Source organism: Equus asinus, chromosome 20 (assembly GCF_041296235.1).
Source record: "Equus asinus isolate D_3611 breed Donkey chromosome 20, EquAss-T2T_v2, whole genome shotgun sequence".
Taxonomy (NCBI): Eukaryota; Metazoa; Chordata; class Mammalia; order Perissodactyla; family Equidae; genus Equus; species Equus asinus.
The window spans coordinates 79,243,747-79,263,111 of record NC_091809.1 but is presented as its reverse complement, the minus strand read 5'-3'; the positions used below and the strand labels follow the sequence as shown (position 1 = coordinate 79,263,111).

Genomic DNA, 19,365 nt, shown 5'->3' with positions numbered 1-19,365 from the left:
CTCTCCCCCTTGCCAGCCCAGGCACTGGGAATTACCAACAAAATGGGCAAATCGAAACCCTGAGGCAGCTGCTACCGACCTTGGGACCATGACCCCGCCATGCCTGCTCTTTCTGTGGGTTCCCATTTGCTGTTGCCAAAGGCTGTCAGGGGCCCAGCTTTCGGAGTCTGAGCCCTAGAGGAGCGGGGAAAGACAGGTCTAGCCTCAGAGGGGAGGAGCCAAAGAGCTGTACCTGAGAAATGACCCCAAGGCTTGCTGTCATCTGCAGAAGCCCCAAAAGACAGGACCAGACACTGATATTCTTTCCCATTAGTCAAGGGAGTTCAAGAAGGGTGGAGGTTATGGTCACCTCCCATCAGAGGGTCTCCAGCTCCCAAATTGTCCCTCCATTCTTACCTCTAACCCCATAGTCCAGGGCCCCCTCAGTTCTGTCTTCCAGGACCCTAAGTCTGCCTCCGTCTCGATCCTTTCTGCCAACCCTGCACTCCCAAACCACTCTGTTAAGCTGGCTTCCAGGCCAGTCGCCCTCAGCATGCACTTAAGAGGTCTCCCCGTCCTCTTTCAATGTCACGTGAATGAAGCAGGACGTGAAGTCATGGCTGAAGTATGATCTTAACTATGCTACACAGAAAAAAATAAACTCAGAATGGGAGAAGGAAATTAACCAAATATCACCTGTTACTTTTGGATTTGGTGCCTGCAGGGCAGGATTTAGGAGGAGGAAGAGATTAACAGGGCTTTATACCTTTCTTACTTGTGCAAATTGTCACAATAAGTATAACACAGTCAGAAAAAAAAAAAATGAAGTAAACTTTAAATGTCATCTCTATTCAAAGTCCTTCCGTAGTTCCTTTTCTATCTGACAAAATAGAAATCCGGAGACTGGTATTTACAACCGTCTAAGATCTGGGCCCCATCGCAGGGCCAGCTTCATGGATGTGTGATCTGTGTAGTCACACAGGGACCTGCACTCAGAAGGACCCAGGCTTGGTGGAATGTTCTGCTGTGGCAAATTGAAATTTTTAATAATTTTTCAACAAAGGGCCCCATATTTTTGTTTTGCACTGTATCCCACAAATTATGTAACTGGTCCTAGTCATCAGAGTGTCTTCACCAAGAGAAATCCCAGTCCAATTATTCAGCACAGAACAATGTAGCCAGCCTTTGGACTGCTGTGCCCGGTGAGGGTCTCCAACACTGTGGCCAGGATGGCTGGGAAACCACACCGTGAGAATTAGGGATGTTCAGCCTGGGGATGTCAAGAGCCAAGGATACTTAGCAAATGTTTATTGAGCCCCCTGAACTCTCTTCTAGGCTCTAGGAACACAGCCACGAACAAAGCAGACAAAGTCCCTGCTCCAGCGAGCTTCAGGGCTGGTCAGGGGAGACAGGCAATAAAGAAACAACCAATTATCTCTGTTGGGTGGCACTGTGAAGAAAAATGAATTAGGATAAGGGAGACAGAGAGAGTTGAAGGAGGGGGGCACATTGTTTGATTTAGGACCTGAAAGGAAGTGGTTAAGCACTTGGGTGATGGAAATGTGGAAGACGTAGACACATACACAGACAGTTACGATACACTGCAGGGTTTGCTATGGAGAGCTGTGCCATGCAGAGAGCATAAATTAGGAGCAATCTGCCCAGCCTGGGGTGGGCAGAAGAAGGGACTGGGGAGGGGCTGAAATTTAGTCCACTTTGAATCATCTCTCTTCCTCTCTTTTCCCTAATCCCAGACCAGCAGAAACTACATCCTATGGACTATACCTTAGTAATTTTCCTTCAGTTCCCATTACCATGGATTAGCTTGGGTCTTCATTTCTCCTGAATCATTGCAATAAGCTCCATCTGGTCTTTTCTTCTCATGCTACACCCTCTCCTGGGTGACCACATCTACTCCTGGGCTTTAAGCCTGAATCTTAGTCTCTAACCCTGACCTCTTTCTTGAACTCGCAATCTGAATATCCAACTGCCCTTGTTTCTGGGAATTTCTGGCATCTGAAAGAGGGTGAGCCGTTCCAGCTTTCCAGCTGGCTTCTGATGTCCTATTTGGGCATTCCAAGGTGCTCACCTGGAACACCAGAACCTTGAAAGCAAGGCAAGGAAACTGAGGCACAGATGGGTGCAGAGGGCTGCCGAGGCCCTTTAGCAGCAAGCAGGGTTCTGCCTTTTCTCTTGTACCAGTCAGCCACCTCAGAGGCCCAGCTGCCTACCTGCCATGTCCTGCTGTGTTCTCTCCTAGGTCTGCTCTGAGGTCTGCCTGAGATTTCTCTACTCTGCGGAGGCCTGGATGGGCAGACAAGAGAAGCAGTATCTGGGGAATTTTCTCCATCCCGGGGTCAGGATATTAGCTTGGCTTTTCCAGAAACTCAAATTCATCAGTACCCCGGTGGTGATAAAATCTGAAGACCCTTGGAAAGTTCACATGAGACTGAAGTACGTGGCAGAATGTCAATATATTAATTGACATTGAGAAACAAAACTGTCCACGTTAGCCTGACCAGAGCTCCCTACATAGGAAGCCAATGATATCCTCAGAAAGTTGTTGGGTGAGCACGGTAAATTACAAATGACGTTTCTCACTTGTTCTGGGACGCTCTGGGACAAGGGCTTAATGTGCATCATACATAAATCCCTAATTATTATGCCTACTTCACAGATGGAGAAACCAAGACTCAGAGAAGCTAAGTACCTTGCCTGAGCTCACACAGCTAACAAGTGGTAGAGCTAGAATTCAAATCCAGCACCAAAGCCTGTTTGTTTAACCACTGACAAATACCGAATAGACAGTACTGCCATAGAGAACAGAGCGACAGGGTTTTGTCTATGTAAAGTTCATATTTCACATAATACCTGTGATGGTGCTCTGAAATAGCATGGGAGCCGCACAGATGGGAAGGATTATTCTTGAAAACGCTCTCCCCCAAATGAATCTTTATAATCAGGGTTTTATGTTAAATGCACTGTGTGAGAGTTGCTCTTCAAAGGATTCCTCCTGGAAAGCAAGTAAGTGATTTTGTTTCTGAAAATGAATTATCAGTCCTGATTTACCTACTGCATAGTAAATCTGCTGGAGTCAAAAATATACTGTTTGGGGCCAGGTAGACCTCAGGTTCCAATTCCAGATCCATATCAGCCGTGTCGCCTTGGATATGTGAGTCACCTGGCCTCAATTCTCCTTGTCTGTAAAGCAGATGATAATATACACCTCATAGGACTTTTCAGAGGAGAAAAGAGGAAATGTGTAAAATGCTTAGCATGGATCCACATATAATAAGCACAATTTTTATTTTTCAGATGATCCAATTTAGTACCCAGTTCAGCTACTCAAGTTACCTCTATCATTATCATCACCACCACTACCACCACCATCATCATTATCATCATCATCGTTTTTATTTGGTGATCCAATTTAGCTATTAATTTTGCTACGATGAAGTTGTTAAGGCAGCTATTCGATCTGCTGTTAAATTCAACTCACACATTGACTTTGGCAGTAACCACGACCCTGGCAACCTTGACCACACTGTGCCCACATGGTTTTCTCCTTCATCAGCTCTCTCTTGATCTCAGAGCCAGCCACACACAGGATGTGCTGTGAGGGGAATCAGCATTCCTCTGTATCTGAGGGACATAAATCTTTCCTGCTTGTGCTAAGTGGGCAGGTGGCTAGTTTTAAGGCTGATTTGGAGTTCAAGGGATGTCAAAGAACCCCAGTCTCTAGGAGAGGTTGCATTTAGATGCGATGAGCACGACTGGGTCTTGCCTAACAGTGGCTTGGATGGAAAGAGCTGTCAAGGGCTTGGCTCTGAGCAGCAGGTCAGGACCAAACACAACCACAGTTTAGTCAAGGCTTTGCTTCCTCTAAGGATTCTGAAGAAGATGCTCAACAGAGCTTTCCACTGCCTCAAATGATGTTAAAGTCCATTAGTAAGGGGAGCTTTTTGCACTTTCTCCCTGGAGAGGGGTGGCCACCTTCTCCGACCATCTGTAGGTGAAAAACTGCTCAAAAGGGTCTGGCAAGGCAAGCCTAGCTCTGCCTTGTCTTAGTTTTGTGATCTTAGGTAAGTCATTGAACCTTTCCAAGCCTCAGTTTCTCTATCTGTAAAATGGGAATATGTACCTCCCAAGGGTAAATGAGGGTCAGGTGGGATAACTCATAATTATCTCTCAACAAACATTAGTTCCCTTTCTCCTTTTCCTTCAGACATACCTTTGCAAGGAACATAGATAAAAAGCCTTAAGAGAAGAAAAAGTTTACGAAAGGAGTTGGTAAATGACAAAGGGGAGAGAAACACTTTTGGTGCGTGTGCTGTGTGTCAGGCATAGTGCTAGGCCCTTTACAGATGCCACATTATGCCATTCTCAAAACGACTCAGGACGGAAGATATTACCCAATCCTTTTTTTTCTTAGTGTGGTAAAATACACATAACATAAAATTTACCATCGTAACCATTTTTAAGTGTACAGTTCAGTGGCACTAGGTACATTCACCTTGTTGTGTAACTATCACCACCATCTGTCTACAGAACTCTGTTCATCTTGCAAAACTGAAACTGCACCCATTAAACAACTCCCCATTCCTTCCTCCCCCCAGCCCCTGGCAACCGCCATTCTACTTCCTGTCTCTATGAATTTGACTTCTCTAGGTACCTCACATAAGTGGAATCATACGGTGTTTGTCCTTTCGTGACTAGTCTTTTCACTTAGCATAATGTCTTCAAGGCTCATCCACAGTGTAGCACGTGTCATAATTCCTTTCCTTTTTTAAGGCTGACTAATATTCCACTGTGTGTATATAACACATTTTGTTTATTCATTCATCATTTGGCGGACACAGGTTTCTTCCGCCTCTTGGCTACTGTGAATAATGCTGCCATGAACATGGGTGTACAAATATCTTTTCAAATCTATACTTTCAATTCCTTTGGACATATACCCAGAAGTGGAAGTGCTGGATCAGATGGTGATTCTATTTTTACTTTTTTGAGGAATCATCATACTGTTTCCCATGGTGGCTGACCATTTTATCTAATCCCTTTTTAAAGAAATATCTCACGTTGAGAGGCTAAGCAATAGCATGAGGCCACACAGCTTAGGAAAGTAGCTGTCGGATGCCAATCTGGGTCAAATCTGCCCTCATTCTATAGAGCAGCACTTCCCAAAGCTGGCTCAGCCAGGAACATCAGAATCATCCAGTGTTCTTGTTCAGCATATAGAGTCCCGGGGCCCCAGGTCTACAGAAATAGAATCACTGGGTATAGGGCCCAGGAGTCTGTATTTTCAAAACAGCAAAAAGCAAACAACAAACAAAGAAACTCACGGCTGTTTCTGGTGGGCAGCCAGGTTTGATAAGCACTGTTTACTATTGTGATGATTGTTTTTGTTGTCCTTGTCTTTATTAAAACCATCCCCATGACCATTCCTTACCCAGATTAGCTTACTGATTTGTAAACATCTGAAAACAGTGGGAATGTCAGGGTTACCAGGAAATCTCAACCCTGGGTTTGCTCTCCGGCAACTGCTGGCTTTCAAAGGGCGACACATTGAATATTCTAATCAAGAAGGCATTAGCACCGAGCCTGCCCGGGCCTTTCTGAGTTTCCTGGCTAACACTCATTAAGCAGCTCAAGCCAATGTGTTCCTAAGTAAGTGTGCGGCGAGGCAGGCCATTCGTATTTTAATCTCAACACTGAATTGAAGCCCTAAGGTGCAGGAGCCACAGCAGCCTCTTGCTCCTATAGGGTGAAGCTCTTCACACCCCAAGAGTGGGTACCTGTCACTCTGCCATCTCCCACCCATCCTCTCCAACTTTGCATCCTCTCCCGGGCCCAGGGCAAAAGGCTCTGGGAAACCAGAGCTTGATGACTTCCAGGGTGCTGGCTGCTGATGCTGGATAACCAGCTCAGGTGACCAGCCTGCCTATATCCTAGAATAGATATTGAATTATCTAGGCCAGCCGGACTTGTTGAGTTGGCACCAGGCCATAGGCACTGCTCCCTGAATTCGACTGTTGGTGACCCCTCCCCCATCAATACTCTTGACAGAAGCCAGGCAAGGCTGTGGGGCCTTGGGAAAGAAGCATCCATAGGCAACCTTCCCAGCACAAAGCCTTCATTGTTAGAGGAGAAAGGCATGGGAGAAGCAGAGGGAGTGCTTATCTTTTGTCAACGGCAGACAGCTGAAAAGACTCCAGTGAAAAATGACCTTATAAACTGAAAGATAGGGGAATATGCAAACTATGTGACGATGACTATCTTCTTCCCTGGGAGAGAAATGGCTCGGGCTTTCTCTGCAAATGTTCATAGACAGACACGTACATTAACACACACACACACTTATTATTCTGCTCAAAATAAATCAAGAGGCAAATATAAAACAGACTCATCCATCCATTCATCCAACCATTCATCCATCCGTCATCCATCCATCATCCATCCATCATCCATCCATCCAGTCACTTGTTTATTCAGACATTAACTCAGTGCCTACTATGGGCCAGGAACTATACTGGGGGAAACAGCAATAATCTAGATCAGAGGTTTCTAACTGGGAGACATAGTGTTACTAGAACAATCTAGGAACCTGTAGGTTGGCTCACCATGCATTGTCATAATCGAATTGATGTCTTGCACAATATAGGGCTGTTATGATGAATATACAATGAGCTCCAACATTACTGAATCCACAGCAGCTTTCTGTCATCTATCTTCTCAGCCAATGAAAGCTAACAGTATAAATACCAACCACTGAGAGACTTGGACATGCTCTAGACAACCAAAAGTGCAGAATCATAATATATGGTTTCATGAATGGAGATGATCACAACCATAACCACAATAACTAACTAACTAAACAACTTACTATGTGGTGTGCATTATTCTAAGTGCTTTACTTGTTAATCCCTACAACAAATCTATGAGATAGAATTACCACCACCCCATTTTGCAGATGATAAAACTGGCCATGGAGAGCTTCTATAACTTGCCCAACGTCACTCAGCAGTAAGAGTGGAACTGGGATGTAAACTCAGACAAAGCCGCTGCAGTCAGCACTTCCAACTATCCTTGTCATGGAGGGCAGGATCATCTTGTCCAACGCTCATTTTAAAGATGGGGAGACTGAGACTTAGAGAGGCCATGGGACATGCCCAAAGTGAGTCACACGGTGAGTTCTTGAGGCAGCTGGGGTAAGAACTCAGCTTTCCTGTCTTCCATTCTAGTTTCACTGTTGTTTAAATAGCTAGACTTCACCCCAAAGTTAAAGTCAGATAACCCGGGCTTGGGGCAAAGGAAAGAGAGAGACACTAGAGCTCAAGGTGAACCAAATACCTCCTTCTTGTACAATCTGGAGCACAGTTCTCTTGTCCTGGGTGGCTCCCTTGTCTAGGATTTCCTTGGAAGAAATTCCTCACACATGGGAAGGAAGACCCAGGCTGTGCCGAAGGTATTGGGGAGTCAGGGCTCCCAGCTCAAGTAGCTTTATTTCAGGCATAAAAGACCATTTGGTGGAGCAGCCCAGCTCTTCCCTGGCCTACGAGAATACCATTTCTCTCTAATTAGCATCTCACAGCCACACAGCCAGGAAACCCTAGGAGTGAAGACTCTGTCCCTCTGAGCAAGTGGTGCCCAATTAAACCCCAATGATCTGTCTCTGGCCACTGACTCTTGTCAGACTGAAATGCTGGCTCAGGAAGCCACCGTTTGTTGGATGACAGGCCTATGGGAGGCAGCAGGTGGCAGTGGACAGAGTTTGGAGTCTGACAATCCTGATAGGAATTCTGGACACACTGGCTGTGTAACCATGGACAAGTTTCCTAAGTACCCTGAGCACTAGTTTCTGAATGTGTAAAATGAGGATAATACCTTCCTTGTTTATGAGTGAACATATGCAAAATACTTGGTACATTTTTTCTCTGAAAAAGGAAAATATAAGAATAGATCAGTGTTTTCCAAACCTTTTATCGTAGAACCACTTTTTACTTTCCCTAAAGAAAATCTAAAGTAAAATTCTCACGTCTAAGGGAATTATAGGGTAGCTTCTGGGTTGCTGAGGGGTTGGTGGCTCAGGGTCTGGCCTATTTTCCCTCCTTTCCTCCCACAGTAGCCTTGAGGTTCCTTTTGACTAGAAGATCACTAGTCTCCTTTCAACTGTAATTAAGAAAAATAAAGAAAGGAGAGAAGGGAGGGGGGAGGGAGGTAGAGAGGAAAAGCATAGTCTTGTCTGTCACTAACCAGGATGACATTTATACTTGTCGAGCACCATTACATGCACTTGGTCCCAATCCTCACAGGCTTACAGTCCAGCAGAGAAGTCCGAATGGGAAGACATAATTAAGATTTAAAGGAGATTTAAAAAGGGGGTTTCTATGGGAACACAGAGCAGGGATTCTGATCTGGTTTAGTGATCAGGGACGCGGGGACCTGGGCGATGACAGAAGATGGCTACTTGGATTAGCTGGGTGATGGTGGCACAAGAGAGAGGAATTGGATTCCTGAGATTTTGGAGGTGGCACCCGTAGGACTCGGTGACTGATTGGACATGGGGCCATGACAGAGAGGGTACTCTCAAGGATGACACCCAGGCTTCTGGCCTGTCAGCCAGGTGTGGAGCTGGAAGTAGGGGGTGTAGAGAACAGGATTCCACTTGCTCCATGATCAGAATGACACAAGATCCAACGTGCACCCCATGCCCACTGTTCACACAACTGTCCACCTCCCCCAGGACGACAAAGGCAGGGAAGACTGATCGCCACCACACCCCGTGAAAAGCAGTAAAGTCAGGAGAACTCTACACGGCCTACAAAAACATGTGTACGCAGAAGCGATTCTGGAAAGTACAGCAGCTGCTTGCAGTAAATTAATAATAGATGTGCTGGACTCTCGCAGAAATATTTACCCAGCCGGAGTGGTCGAGCACTGATAACCAGGAACGGAACCTGAGCCGCACCTCCATCAGCCCTGACCACTGAAGGTGAAGAAGCATCCTCCTGGCCCTTCCCGATGCCGGTGGGGGGAAGACAGATGTGCTGATGGCCTCGCTCAGGAACAGGAGGGTGGCGGTCTGCTGGGAAACGCTGGGAAAGGGATCTCAGACAAAGACCCTGGGAGGAAACTGGTGGAAGAAGCCCACAAATGAGGACTGTTACAGCGCTTGTGTGGTGCCACCCACGTGCCAGGCCTGTGTCCCAGGACCACGCCCCTGGTAACGCTGAATGCTGGGCACTGTTAAGCTGGGCACTAGTTTTAGGACCATTTTACAGAGGAAGGTGCAGAGACACAGAAGGGTTAGGGCAACTTGTCCAAGGAACTAGCTAGGATGTGCTGGAGCTGGGATTCAAACCCAGGCGGTCCAGCTGCAGAGTTAGGGACCTTAAACCACTTTCCTTTGCCGCCTTCTATTGACTTTCCGAAAAGAGTCGAGAGAAGGGGGGACAGTCAGAGGACAGCGACCCTACATCTAACGCCAAGGGCACACTTGCCCAGCACCACTGCCACGTGCACCCTCTGTCCTCCAGCCTCTGCTGAGAACTCCAGGCTCTTCCCACTGGCAAACGCAGCAGCTGTGCCTTCATTTACTAATTATTTGCTGAGCACTCGCTGGGGGGCCAGACCTTGTGCTAGGCTCAGACCGGGCCTTGTGTAATGTGCACAAAGGCTCCCTTCTCTGGGAAGCTCTCCAGTGAATTTGCAGAGCCCATTTCTTCTTCCTCAGACTTCCCTAACAGCCTTCAGGTCATTTTCTAGGATGGAAGTTTGCAACATAAATCCGAAAAACAGAGGGATTTGAATAGACACACAAAAACTTATTTGGGGCAAATAAGTTCGGGAAACATTAGGTTAGCATCCTCAATGCAGAACTTCCAGAGCTTTCAGTGTGCTAGCTGCAGCGAGAGCTACCAGGAGCCTTTCAGTGGACAGCACTTCTCACATCCCTCCAAAGGAAATCCTCCTCTTTTTTTTTTCTTTTTTCTTTTTAACAACATTTTGTGACACTGATGTATCATAAAACACGGTTTGGGACATTTTGACCCAGAATAATAACTACTATGTCAAATTGGTGTTGGGTTTGGACCTGTCAGTCCACTGGCAGGGCTGCAAGGCTGTGAACTGAACCCTGTCTTACTCACCTCTCCAGCTCTTGCGTTCAGGCCTAGATCAGAACAGCTCTCGACGAAAGACGACAACGAAATTCTGGGACTGCACCAATATCCATAGCTGTGTCTGCCTGCATCTCTCCTGTGTCTCCCAGGCCACAGGCATTGCTCGCCTATATGAGTCTCAGGGATGTTTCCTCTTCCCCTGGACACTCCTTGTCAGAGCACAGAGGCCCTTCGCCATCTGGCCCCTGCCCACCTCTTCTGGGTCCTCTCCTACAGTCCCTGCCCATTCCCTACACTTTAACTCTATGGAACCACAGGCAGTTGCCAGAACACAACATGCCTTCCTTCACCTGCTGGCTTGTCCTCAGCCGTCTTGCCTCTGTGGTCTCCCTTTCTTTAATCTTTAGCTCAAATCTCTTAGCTTTTGTAAAACCTTCTCTGAGGCACCCCTGACTCCCTACCCACAAGGTTGGCTAGACGCCCCTCCTGGGGTGGCCTGAGCTATTACATCATAAACCGCACCTGTCTCCCTGTGTGGGTGGGGATGTGTCCAGAGCGAAGATGCCCCATGTATTTTGGGCTGTGGGTCACAGTCAAAAGAGCTGGAAAACCGCTGATGTGGTGTAACTCTCCCAGTTAAGATGGTTCCAGGCCCTTGGCAAGGTTCATACCGAGCCTTTTAAAATCCACACACTATTTTCCTCCTCTCCCGGCAGAGACAGGGCTGCACCCTGCTCTTCTTGTACCTCAGAGGCTGTAGCTCCCTGACCCCTGGAAGGAGAGGTCTGCTGAATGGACTCACAATTTCGTGACACAATAAAAGCACAAAGCCAGAACTGATGCATGCTTTGCTGGATCTTATTCTCCCAATGTATTTTCTTCGCAGTTTTCCAACTTCTACAACCATAAAATAGCTTTCGCACCACAGTCGTTTTACACAAATGAAAACACGATTGAGTGCAGTGGTGTTTCTGCAGCTCAGAGGGAAGCAGATCAGGCAGAAGAGGCAGGAAGGAGGAGGGAGGGAATTGGGGGAGCTGGAACCAAGCCCCTGCAGAGGTGACGGGGCCCACGACTCTACCCGTCTGTGGGAGGAAAACAATCGCTTCCCTTGGACCAAAAGCACAGGCTGCCTCCCAGAGATTAAGGTGCCGGACGGAGCCTGCTAATCCAAGTGCCCCGTTCCACCGATGGCAGCGGAAACTGGAGACACAGAATCAGCAGAGGGAGACCCGGAGTCTTCTTTCAGCCCTGCTTTCCTCCTAGGTCTGCTCCGAATTCCCCTCTTCTCTGGGTCTCAGATTCCTTGTCTCAAAATGAGAGGGTTAGATTCAATCAGTGGCTGTCAATATTTTGGACTGTACCTCATGGTAAGAAATACATTGGCCATCTCACCCAGTATAGACACACATATAGTACACCCATGGAACTTAAGTTTCACTTAACAACGCTCACCCTAACTACCTGCTGTATTTTCTATTTTTTTTTTTTTTTAGGAAGATTAGCCCTGAGCTAACTACTGCCAATCCTCCTCTTTTTGCTGAGGAAGACTGGCTCTGAGCTAACATCCATGCCCATCTTCCTCTACTTTATATGTGGGATGCCTACCACAGCATGGCTTTTGCCAAGCGGTGCCGTGTCCACACCCGGGATACGAACCGGCGAAGCCCAGGCCACCGAGAATCGGAACATGTGAACTTAACCGCTGCGCCACCGGGCTGGCCCCTCTCTTGTTTATATTCATTTATAAATTATAATTTATAAGTTCATTTTATAAACTTTTATTGAAGCATGACGTATGTATAGTAGGGTGTACACGTCATAAATGAAGAGTTTGATAAATTCTCACAAATGGAAAACACCCATGTAACCGGCTCCCAGATCAAAAGACAGAGCATTATCTGCACCTTGGAAGCCCCCTCCCGTTCACCTCTTCCCTGCCATTCACCAACCCCTCTCCCAAGGGAGACCACCATCCTGACTACTAAGGGCAGAGATGGGTTTTGTCTGCTTTTGTACTTTATGTAAATAGATTCATGAAGTTTCTTGTGGCTGGCTTTTTTCCCCAAAGGTTATATTTGTGAGGGTCATTGATATTACTGTGTGCAATATTCCACTGCATGTCTACACTACAATTAATCCATTCCACTGCTGATGGCCGTGTTTCTGGTAGACGTGTACGCATGTCTCATGGGTGTGTATCTGGGAACGGAATTGCTGGTGTGCATATGTTCAGCTTTAGTTGGTGCTGCCAGACCGTTTTCCAAAGTCATTACACCCAAGGGCAGTTCAGCCGGCAGTGCGGGCGAGTCCCGGCTGCTTCACTTCTTCGTCAACACTGCTGTCTATCATTTCATTTTAGCCGTTCTCATGGGTATGTGCTGGTATTTCACTGCAGGTTTAGTTTGCAATTCCCTGATAACTAATAACGTTTTCATATGCTTACTGGCTATTTGGATATATAGCCTCATTTGTGAAATGTCTGTTTGAGTCTCTGCCTGTTTCTCTATTAGGTTGTCTGCCTTTTCCTCACTGATTTGTAGGAGTTTCCTCTTTTATTCCTACTATATATATTTTGGATAGGAGGCCTTTGTTGAACATATACAATGTAAATTTCTTCACCTACTCTATTGGTTACTGGGTTACTCTGTTTTGTTTAACATGTGGGATAAATTTGAAGCACCAAATTAATTTCATGACCCAGTAATGGGTCACAACCCGTAGTTTGAAAAACACTGTACTACGTGATTATTCAGTCTTCCCCAGGACACCCCCAAAAGGGGCACCTCTGGCCAGTGGCATCCCCAGCAGCATTAGCCTGGAGCAGCACCCCGGTATGCACAGTCAGTAACTATCTGGAGAACAAAGGCCATGATGATAGCTATGTTTAATTTCCAAATTAAAAAAAAAAAAATCCTTGTTCCAAACCTTAAATGACAGCCCAGTTCACAGTTCTCCTGAATTTAGGATTTGTCAGCCCCACAGCACAGACAGAGGGAGGGGACTCAGAAGGATGGCCGAGGTGTTATTAGCCCTTTCAGTAGGGCTGGAGGGTGTGTTTACCTGTGTGGGCTCTCCAACCACCAAGGCGCCTGGGCTCTCAGAGGAAAGGTCCTGCAGAATCTAAGACACCTTTTATCCAACAGGCCAAAACAACTTTCCGAAACTCTGACCAACTCCATTGACCGTGGGAGAAAGGCACTCACGCATCCTGGGCGTTTTCTTAGTGTGAAGGGTACCTTCTATGCAGCAGCCTCCCAACTCCTCAGAGTGGCCCCGTCCACAGACTCTAAGTTCCACAAAGGCAGGGACTGTGGCACTCCTGTTGAAAATGTGGCCAAGGTCCTAGGGCCGCTCAGTTGTACAGCAAGGCTGACTGACCCCACGGCCTGTGTTTTCATTGCTGTGTTACATTCCCTCCAGGCAGCCAGTCACTGTGTAAAGAGTGGTGGCCACTTCCTAAGGGCTCTAAGATTCTCACACACACACAAACCCCCACACACGAGCAGACACACACAGGCACATATGTGCATACACACAGACATGTCCATGCACGCACACACACACACTGTTTCACTCAGCAGTCTGTGGGCTGGACTCTGATGGTTCATTACACACCCAGCTCATCTGAGTTTTACCCTCTCTCCTAATTTCCAAAGGATTGAAATAGCCCATAATACATAGTAATACAAACATACATATATGTGCAGGGCACTTTACAGCTTATAAATCCCTTTCACACTCAGTCCCTCATCCTTACAACCAGCCTTCTGAACATATATAAATAGTTGATGATTCTCAAGGCCCCCCACCCCAGGTCTAGTAGGGGTCTAAGGACCCTCCTTCTGGAGACAGCAATCCTCATCCTCCAGGACTGCGGTTGTGGCAGCAGCCAGAGTTAGCAGAATCTGTGCAGCTCTACCTTAAAAGTTTCCCTTTTAACTCTACGTTCCATAGCAACCAATCCTTCCTTGTCTAATTCTAAGTAGAATTTAATTTCGTGAACTTTCCAGAGTTGGCTTGTGTTTGCACGAGAGTTTAGGGGGTGTGGATTCTTCTCCCCTATCCCTAATAAACATGCCCACATCTTCCCTCTTCTCTTCTTCTTAGGGTCTTTACCACCTCCTGTCTTCGTCTCCAGCTAAAGGGAAGTGGCTCCACCACTACTGACTCCACTACCAGGGACCACCATTTACCGGATGCTTCCTGCCAGCCAGCTACCAAATGCTTTGTGTATTACCCCAGCACACCTCACACAAATCCTTTGCCACGTCTATTAATATCCTTATTTCTCAAATGAGGAAATGGATGCTCAGAGAGGAGAGGTGACAGCCTGCGGCCACATAGTCAACAAGTGATAGGACTGGGATGGGACCCAGGTCCCACTGATCCTCAAGTCCTGGCGCACTGCTGTACTGCAACTTCTTTCCTCTGAGGCAGCAACATTGTCCACATGGAAGTGAGTAGCATCTTAGAGACCATCTTGGCCTACCCTCCTTGTTTTCTCTGAGATCAGAGAGATGAAGGGACTTTCCTGAGAGCACAGCAAGAGCAGAGCTGGGACTGGAACCCAAGTCTGGTCCTTAGGTTTCTCTTCCTCCAATTCTTAAGGGTCTCCTGGGACAAAGGATGCTGGTGGAGCTCTGCCTGTGTGCCAGCCTGGTGCCTTGTTTTTTTTTTTTTTAAGATTTTGATTTTTTCCTTTTTCTCCCCAAGCCCCCCAGTACATAGTTGTATATTCTTCGTTGTGGGTCCTTCTAGTTGTGGCATGTGGGACGCTGCCTCAGCGTGGTGTGATGAGCAGTGCCATGTCTGCGCCCAGGATTCGAACCAACGAAACACTGGGCCGCCTGCAGCGGAGCACGTGAACTTAAGCACTTGGCCACTGGGTCAGCCCCCCTGGTGCCCCTTTTTAAGGAGACATTTACAGTATTGTAAAGAAGGTGATCAGGGCAGGAATTGCTCTAGAAACCAAATTATGAGGAGTTGTTGGAGGAACAAAGAATAGGAAAAGATACCAAGGAGGGACAGGATCTTTGCAACCATTTTTTGAATTGTCTAGTGAAGAAAGAGACATGGCAAGACTTGAAGAGGAATGGATTTCAAATCTAAATTATGGAAGAACTCTATTAAAATCCTAAATGTGGGGAAATGCCAAGTTTCTTAGCAGTCCCCATAGGCCAAATATCTATATACCTCTATCTATCTATCTATCTATCTATCTATCTATCTATCGAATGGTGCATGCTTCTAGGACCTTTTCCTCTCTAAGGTTCTACAAGCTTTTGAAATGTACTAAAATCCTAAAGGGAAGGCAAGCAGTAATCTTGTACTCCCTGCTCATTGTTCTTAGGAAAAAAAAGCATTAAAAATAAGTGGAGATAAAGTCTACCTATTAACGCATATTTAAGAGGTAGAGAAAAAAAGCACCCATAACATTAACTTAAATCATGAATACTCTCTGAAGTGTAAAAAAAAAAAAATCAACTCACTTTTCTTTAAATCTTCTTAAAAGGGTCTAAGAATAGTCCTTCAAATAATCCTTGAAGTATGCAATTTTAATTTGGACACATGGTAATTTCAGTCTACCTGTTGAAAGAGACAAGAGAGAAATCAGTCATTTTTGATGAGGGTGCTGTTCTGAAGAGCGGCAGAGAAGATGCAGGCAGCGAGGGGTGGGGTGGGGTGGGGTGGGGTGGGGTGTGCAGGAGCAGCAGCAGGAGCAGCAGCAGCAGCTTTGGCCCCAGGCTGCAGACTGGTTTTTGAACACTCAGAGCGAAGGCAACTAAGGTTGTGATCACAGTGCCTGGTGCGTGGCAAGCGATCAATAAATAGTTAATGAATGAATGCGTGAAAGGATGGATGAATAAATGAGCGTGATTTATCATCAACTTTTGACGCAGGGAGTTACCCTGTAGGCTCATCTCTTTGACTCTTAGGGAGAAACAGAATTTCCAGGCACTGGGCACATTATGGAGAAGGGCACAGAGAAAGGTTCATGGTGTAATGGAGAGAGTGAGGGCTTGGAGCTGGCCATATCCGTGTTCAAATCCTGGCTCCACCTCTTAGAACTGCGTGACCCTGGCCTATCTTATTTACTTATTTTTACCATTGTTCTTAAATTGGATACTTAGCCCATTCGTTAATTTTCAGCTCTCCTTCTTTCCTAACACAGGCATTTAAGGTCATAAATTTCCCTTAAGTGCTGTCTTGGTTATCTTCCACAACTTTGATATCTAATATTTCTATTATTCACTTATAATTATTTTTTTTAATTTATTTATTTATTTATTTTTTAAAGATTTTATTTTTTCCTTTTTCTCCCCAAAGCCCCCCCAGTACATAGTTGTGTATTCTTCGTTGTTCTTCGTTGTGGGTTCTTCTAGTTGTGGCATGTGGGACGCTGCCTCAGCGTGGTCTGATGAGCAGTGCCATGTCCGCGCCCAGGATTCGAACTAACGAAACACTGGGCCGCCTGGAGCGGAGCGCGCGAACTTAACTACTCGGCCACGGGGCCAGCCCCTCACTTATAATTATTTTATAATTTCTATTATCATTTCCTTTTTGACCCATGAGTTGGTTAGAAGTGTTTTTGTAAATATCTCTCAATACGTGTTTTTTTTAAACTCATCTTTCTGTTACTGATTTCTAGCTTAATTGCACTGTAATGGGAGAAGGTGGTCTGTAGGAACTGATTCCTTGAAATTTACTGAGATGTATTTTATGGCCTAGGATGTAGTCAATTGTTGTGAATGTTCCATGTGTGCTTGGAAAGAACATGTATTCTCTCGTTGTTGGGTGTAATCTTGGGCTAGTTCTTTTTTTTTAAACTCCTTGCAGCTCCAATTCCTTATCTGTAAAAGGGTATATGAGCAAAACACGTTAGTTCCCTCTCGCCGTTTAGAATTATGCTTACTGACATAGAGGCTGTGCAGATGAAAATAGAGAGAGTGCATGAGAAAGGGAGCCAGATGTGCTATTTCTTGCTTATAACAATTTTAATAATAATACCCTGCATTTATAAAGCATTTGAAAGTTTCCAAATGATGACCACATCTGCCATTTGGTTTCTTACTCTCAACAAACCCACGAGGTGGCACCCTGGCAGATGGAAGTGAGGACCCACATAGAGAAGGGACATGCAGTAGTTGGTGTGGTTACTCACTCAATTCTCCAAGCCAGAACCTCAGGATCCCTCCTTTAGTTTGTGCTCCCTCACTCCCCACACCTGCTTAGTTCAGTCTACTCGCCTACTCTCCAATCCATCCTTGTTATCAGCCTCAATGCCTACATCATTTCTTATCTGCTTTATTCCAACAGATTATTAAATTCCTACTGTTTTTCAAATACAACTACAAGAAGTAAATTCAGACAAGATCTTTTTGGCAGTCGTGATTCCCAAATGGGGCTGGGGTTATGTGTTGGGGGGTGGGTACCAGAAAATCAGAATCCTGAAGGGGAGAGTGATGTTTATATCTATCAAAGGGAGGCGTGGGTTTAGAAAGGTAGAGAAACACTGTGCTAGTTGAGTTCAAATAGTCTTCATCTAACAAAGCCCTTCCCACGACCTCGTCCCCACCCCACTCCAAGTTCTTTTTCTCCTTCTGAGAGAGAATTCCTGAAAGAGTCATCGAAACTACCACTCCCACGGCCCCCACAAATCACTGTGGTGTGGCTCCACCTCCAGAATGTTCTCTTTAAGATCACAATGATGTTGTCACTGCAAATTCCAGAGACTTCTCAACCTGCCATGGCTTCTCTGGGTCATCTGCCAGCAGGATCACTCCTCCCCTGGAGATGCCTCGGCACCTACACCACCAGTCTCTCTGGATTCTTCCCCTTTTTTCCTCCAAGGACTTTCTCTGTCTCTTATGCTGGTTCTTTTTTCTCTGCCTCATCCTTAAATGTGAAGGAGTAAAGAACTTCCTTTTCTCTCCCTCCTTAAATTCTGTGGTGTGAACTGGCATTTTCAGAACTTAATTAGAACTGTTTCAATAAAATAAGAACCAGAAACTACCACTTATTAAGTGCAGATTAAGTGCCAGTCACTGTGCTAAGCATTACTTTATTTCAGCTAATCTCCACAACAACCACCTGAGGCAGGCGTTATTAATAGTCCCGTTTGGCACATGAGAAAGGAGAGGCTAAGAAAAGAAATGTAATTTACCCGAGATCACTCAGCTACCATGTGGCAGAGCTGGGATTCAAACCACAATCTGTCTAATTCGAAGCTTGTGCTCTCAGCCACAACATTTACTCATCCCACCCTCCTACGCCCCGGCCTCTGTGACTCGCCACTCTCCCACAGTGTCATGCATTTCATGCTTCCATTTTGGTTCCCTCTGAATGGTAGACCTTTATCTGCACTGTGTGCTGAGAAAATTCTAGTCATTGTTCAAGGCCCCACTCCAATGTCCCTCTTCCTATAAAGCTACCCACAAGACCAGCCAGTTTAACTGCTCCCACCTCCTTGCTGCAGCAGCTCGACATTGATACCAAACCGTCCATTCATCCATCTGACCACACAGCCATCTAGCCACCCAAGAATTACACAAATACAGCAGGAGATTGTTTATCCAGAAGTCTAGATACTAGAAACGTCCAAACAAAGGAATTGTTCCAAAGGGTTTTTTATGCTCACCCTTTGAAAAAAGATATCACACTTTTGGCAAAATTGAAGAAAATTCCCGGAGGTCATGGTGTACAGGGAAGGAATTTGCTCTGCTAGGCATTTGTGAATGCTGACTGGCCAGGGACAGCCATCCCCATGATCTGGCCAGGGCAGGTTCCAAGTTTACCAGACCAGGTCTGTCTAATGTCCCTAAACCAATCCCCACATTTCTAAATTCCATCTATGCATCAAGCCCGGCTCAAATGCCTCTCCAGCCTCGAAGTCTTCCTCATCCTCCTCCCCTAACAGGAACAAAGGGACCTGGACCCCCACCACAATGGGTCTGTGATGTCTGACGGCACTCAGCATTTTTATCATCCGTGGCTCATGCTGTAGTTCAGAAAGCACCTCAACAGATTCACTTCACGCTTGACCTCCCCTTCGGGTCTCCTCGGGGCTGGGAGTTGCATGCACTTCACCTTCACAATGTTTTCAGAACCAAGCCCAGTGCCTGACACACACATAGATGTTCATGAGGACTGACTGACAGAGACTGGATGACGCTGCCCTTGAGTGGGGGAGGCCATCCCCAAATGACTCAAATGCAAGCACCTACCAGTGTATCATGCACATTTATTCTTAGTGCCATCAAGT

The 19,365-nt window shown here is 46.1% G+C and overlaps 1 protein-coding gene across 8 annotated transcripts in view; it reads right to left on the bottom strand.

Annotated features, from left to right (window-relative positions):
• The window catches only part of TENM4 (teneurin transmembrane protein 4), a 728,135-nt gene that overhangs the window by 421,142 nt on the left and 287,628 nt on the right, over positions 1 to 19,365 (bottom strand). The window contains exon 4 of one of the 8 annotated variants that reach the window (XM_070490574.1): positions 15,593 to 15,689. The exons of the other annotated variants lie outside the window; for them this stretch is intronic. The gene's annotated coding sequence lies outside the window, so the exon portion shown is untranslated. The remainder of the gene's footprint in view (positions 1 to 15,592; positions 15,690 to 19,365) is intronic. 8 annotated transcript variants of the gene reach the window in all.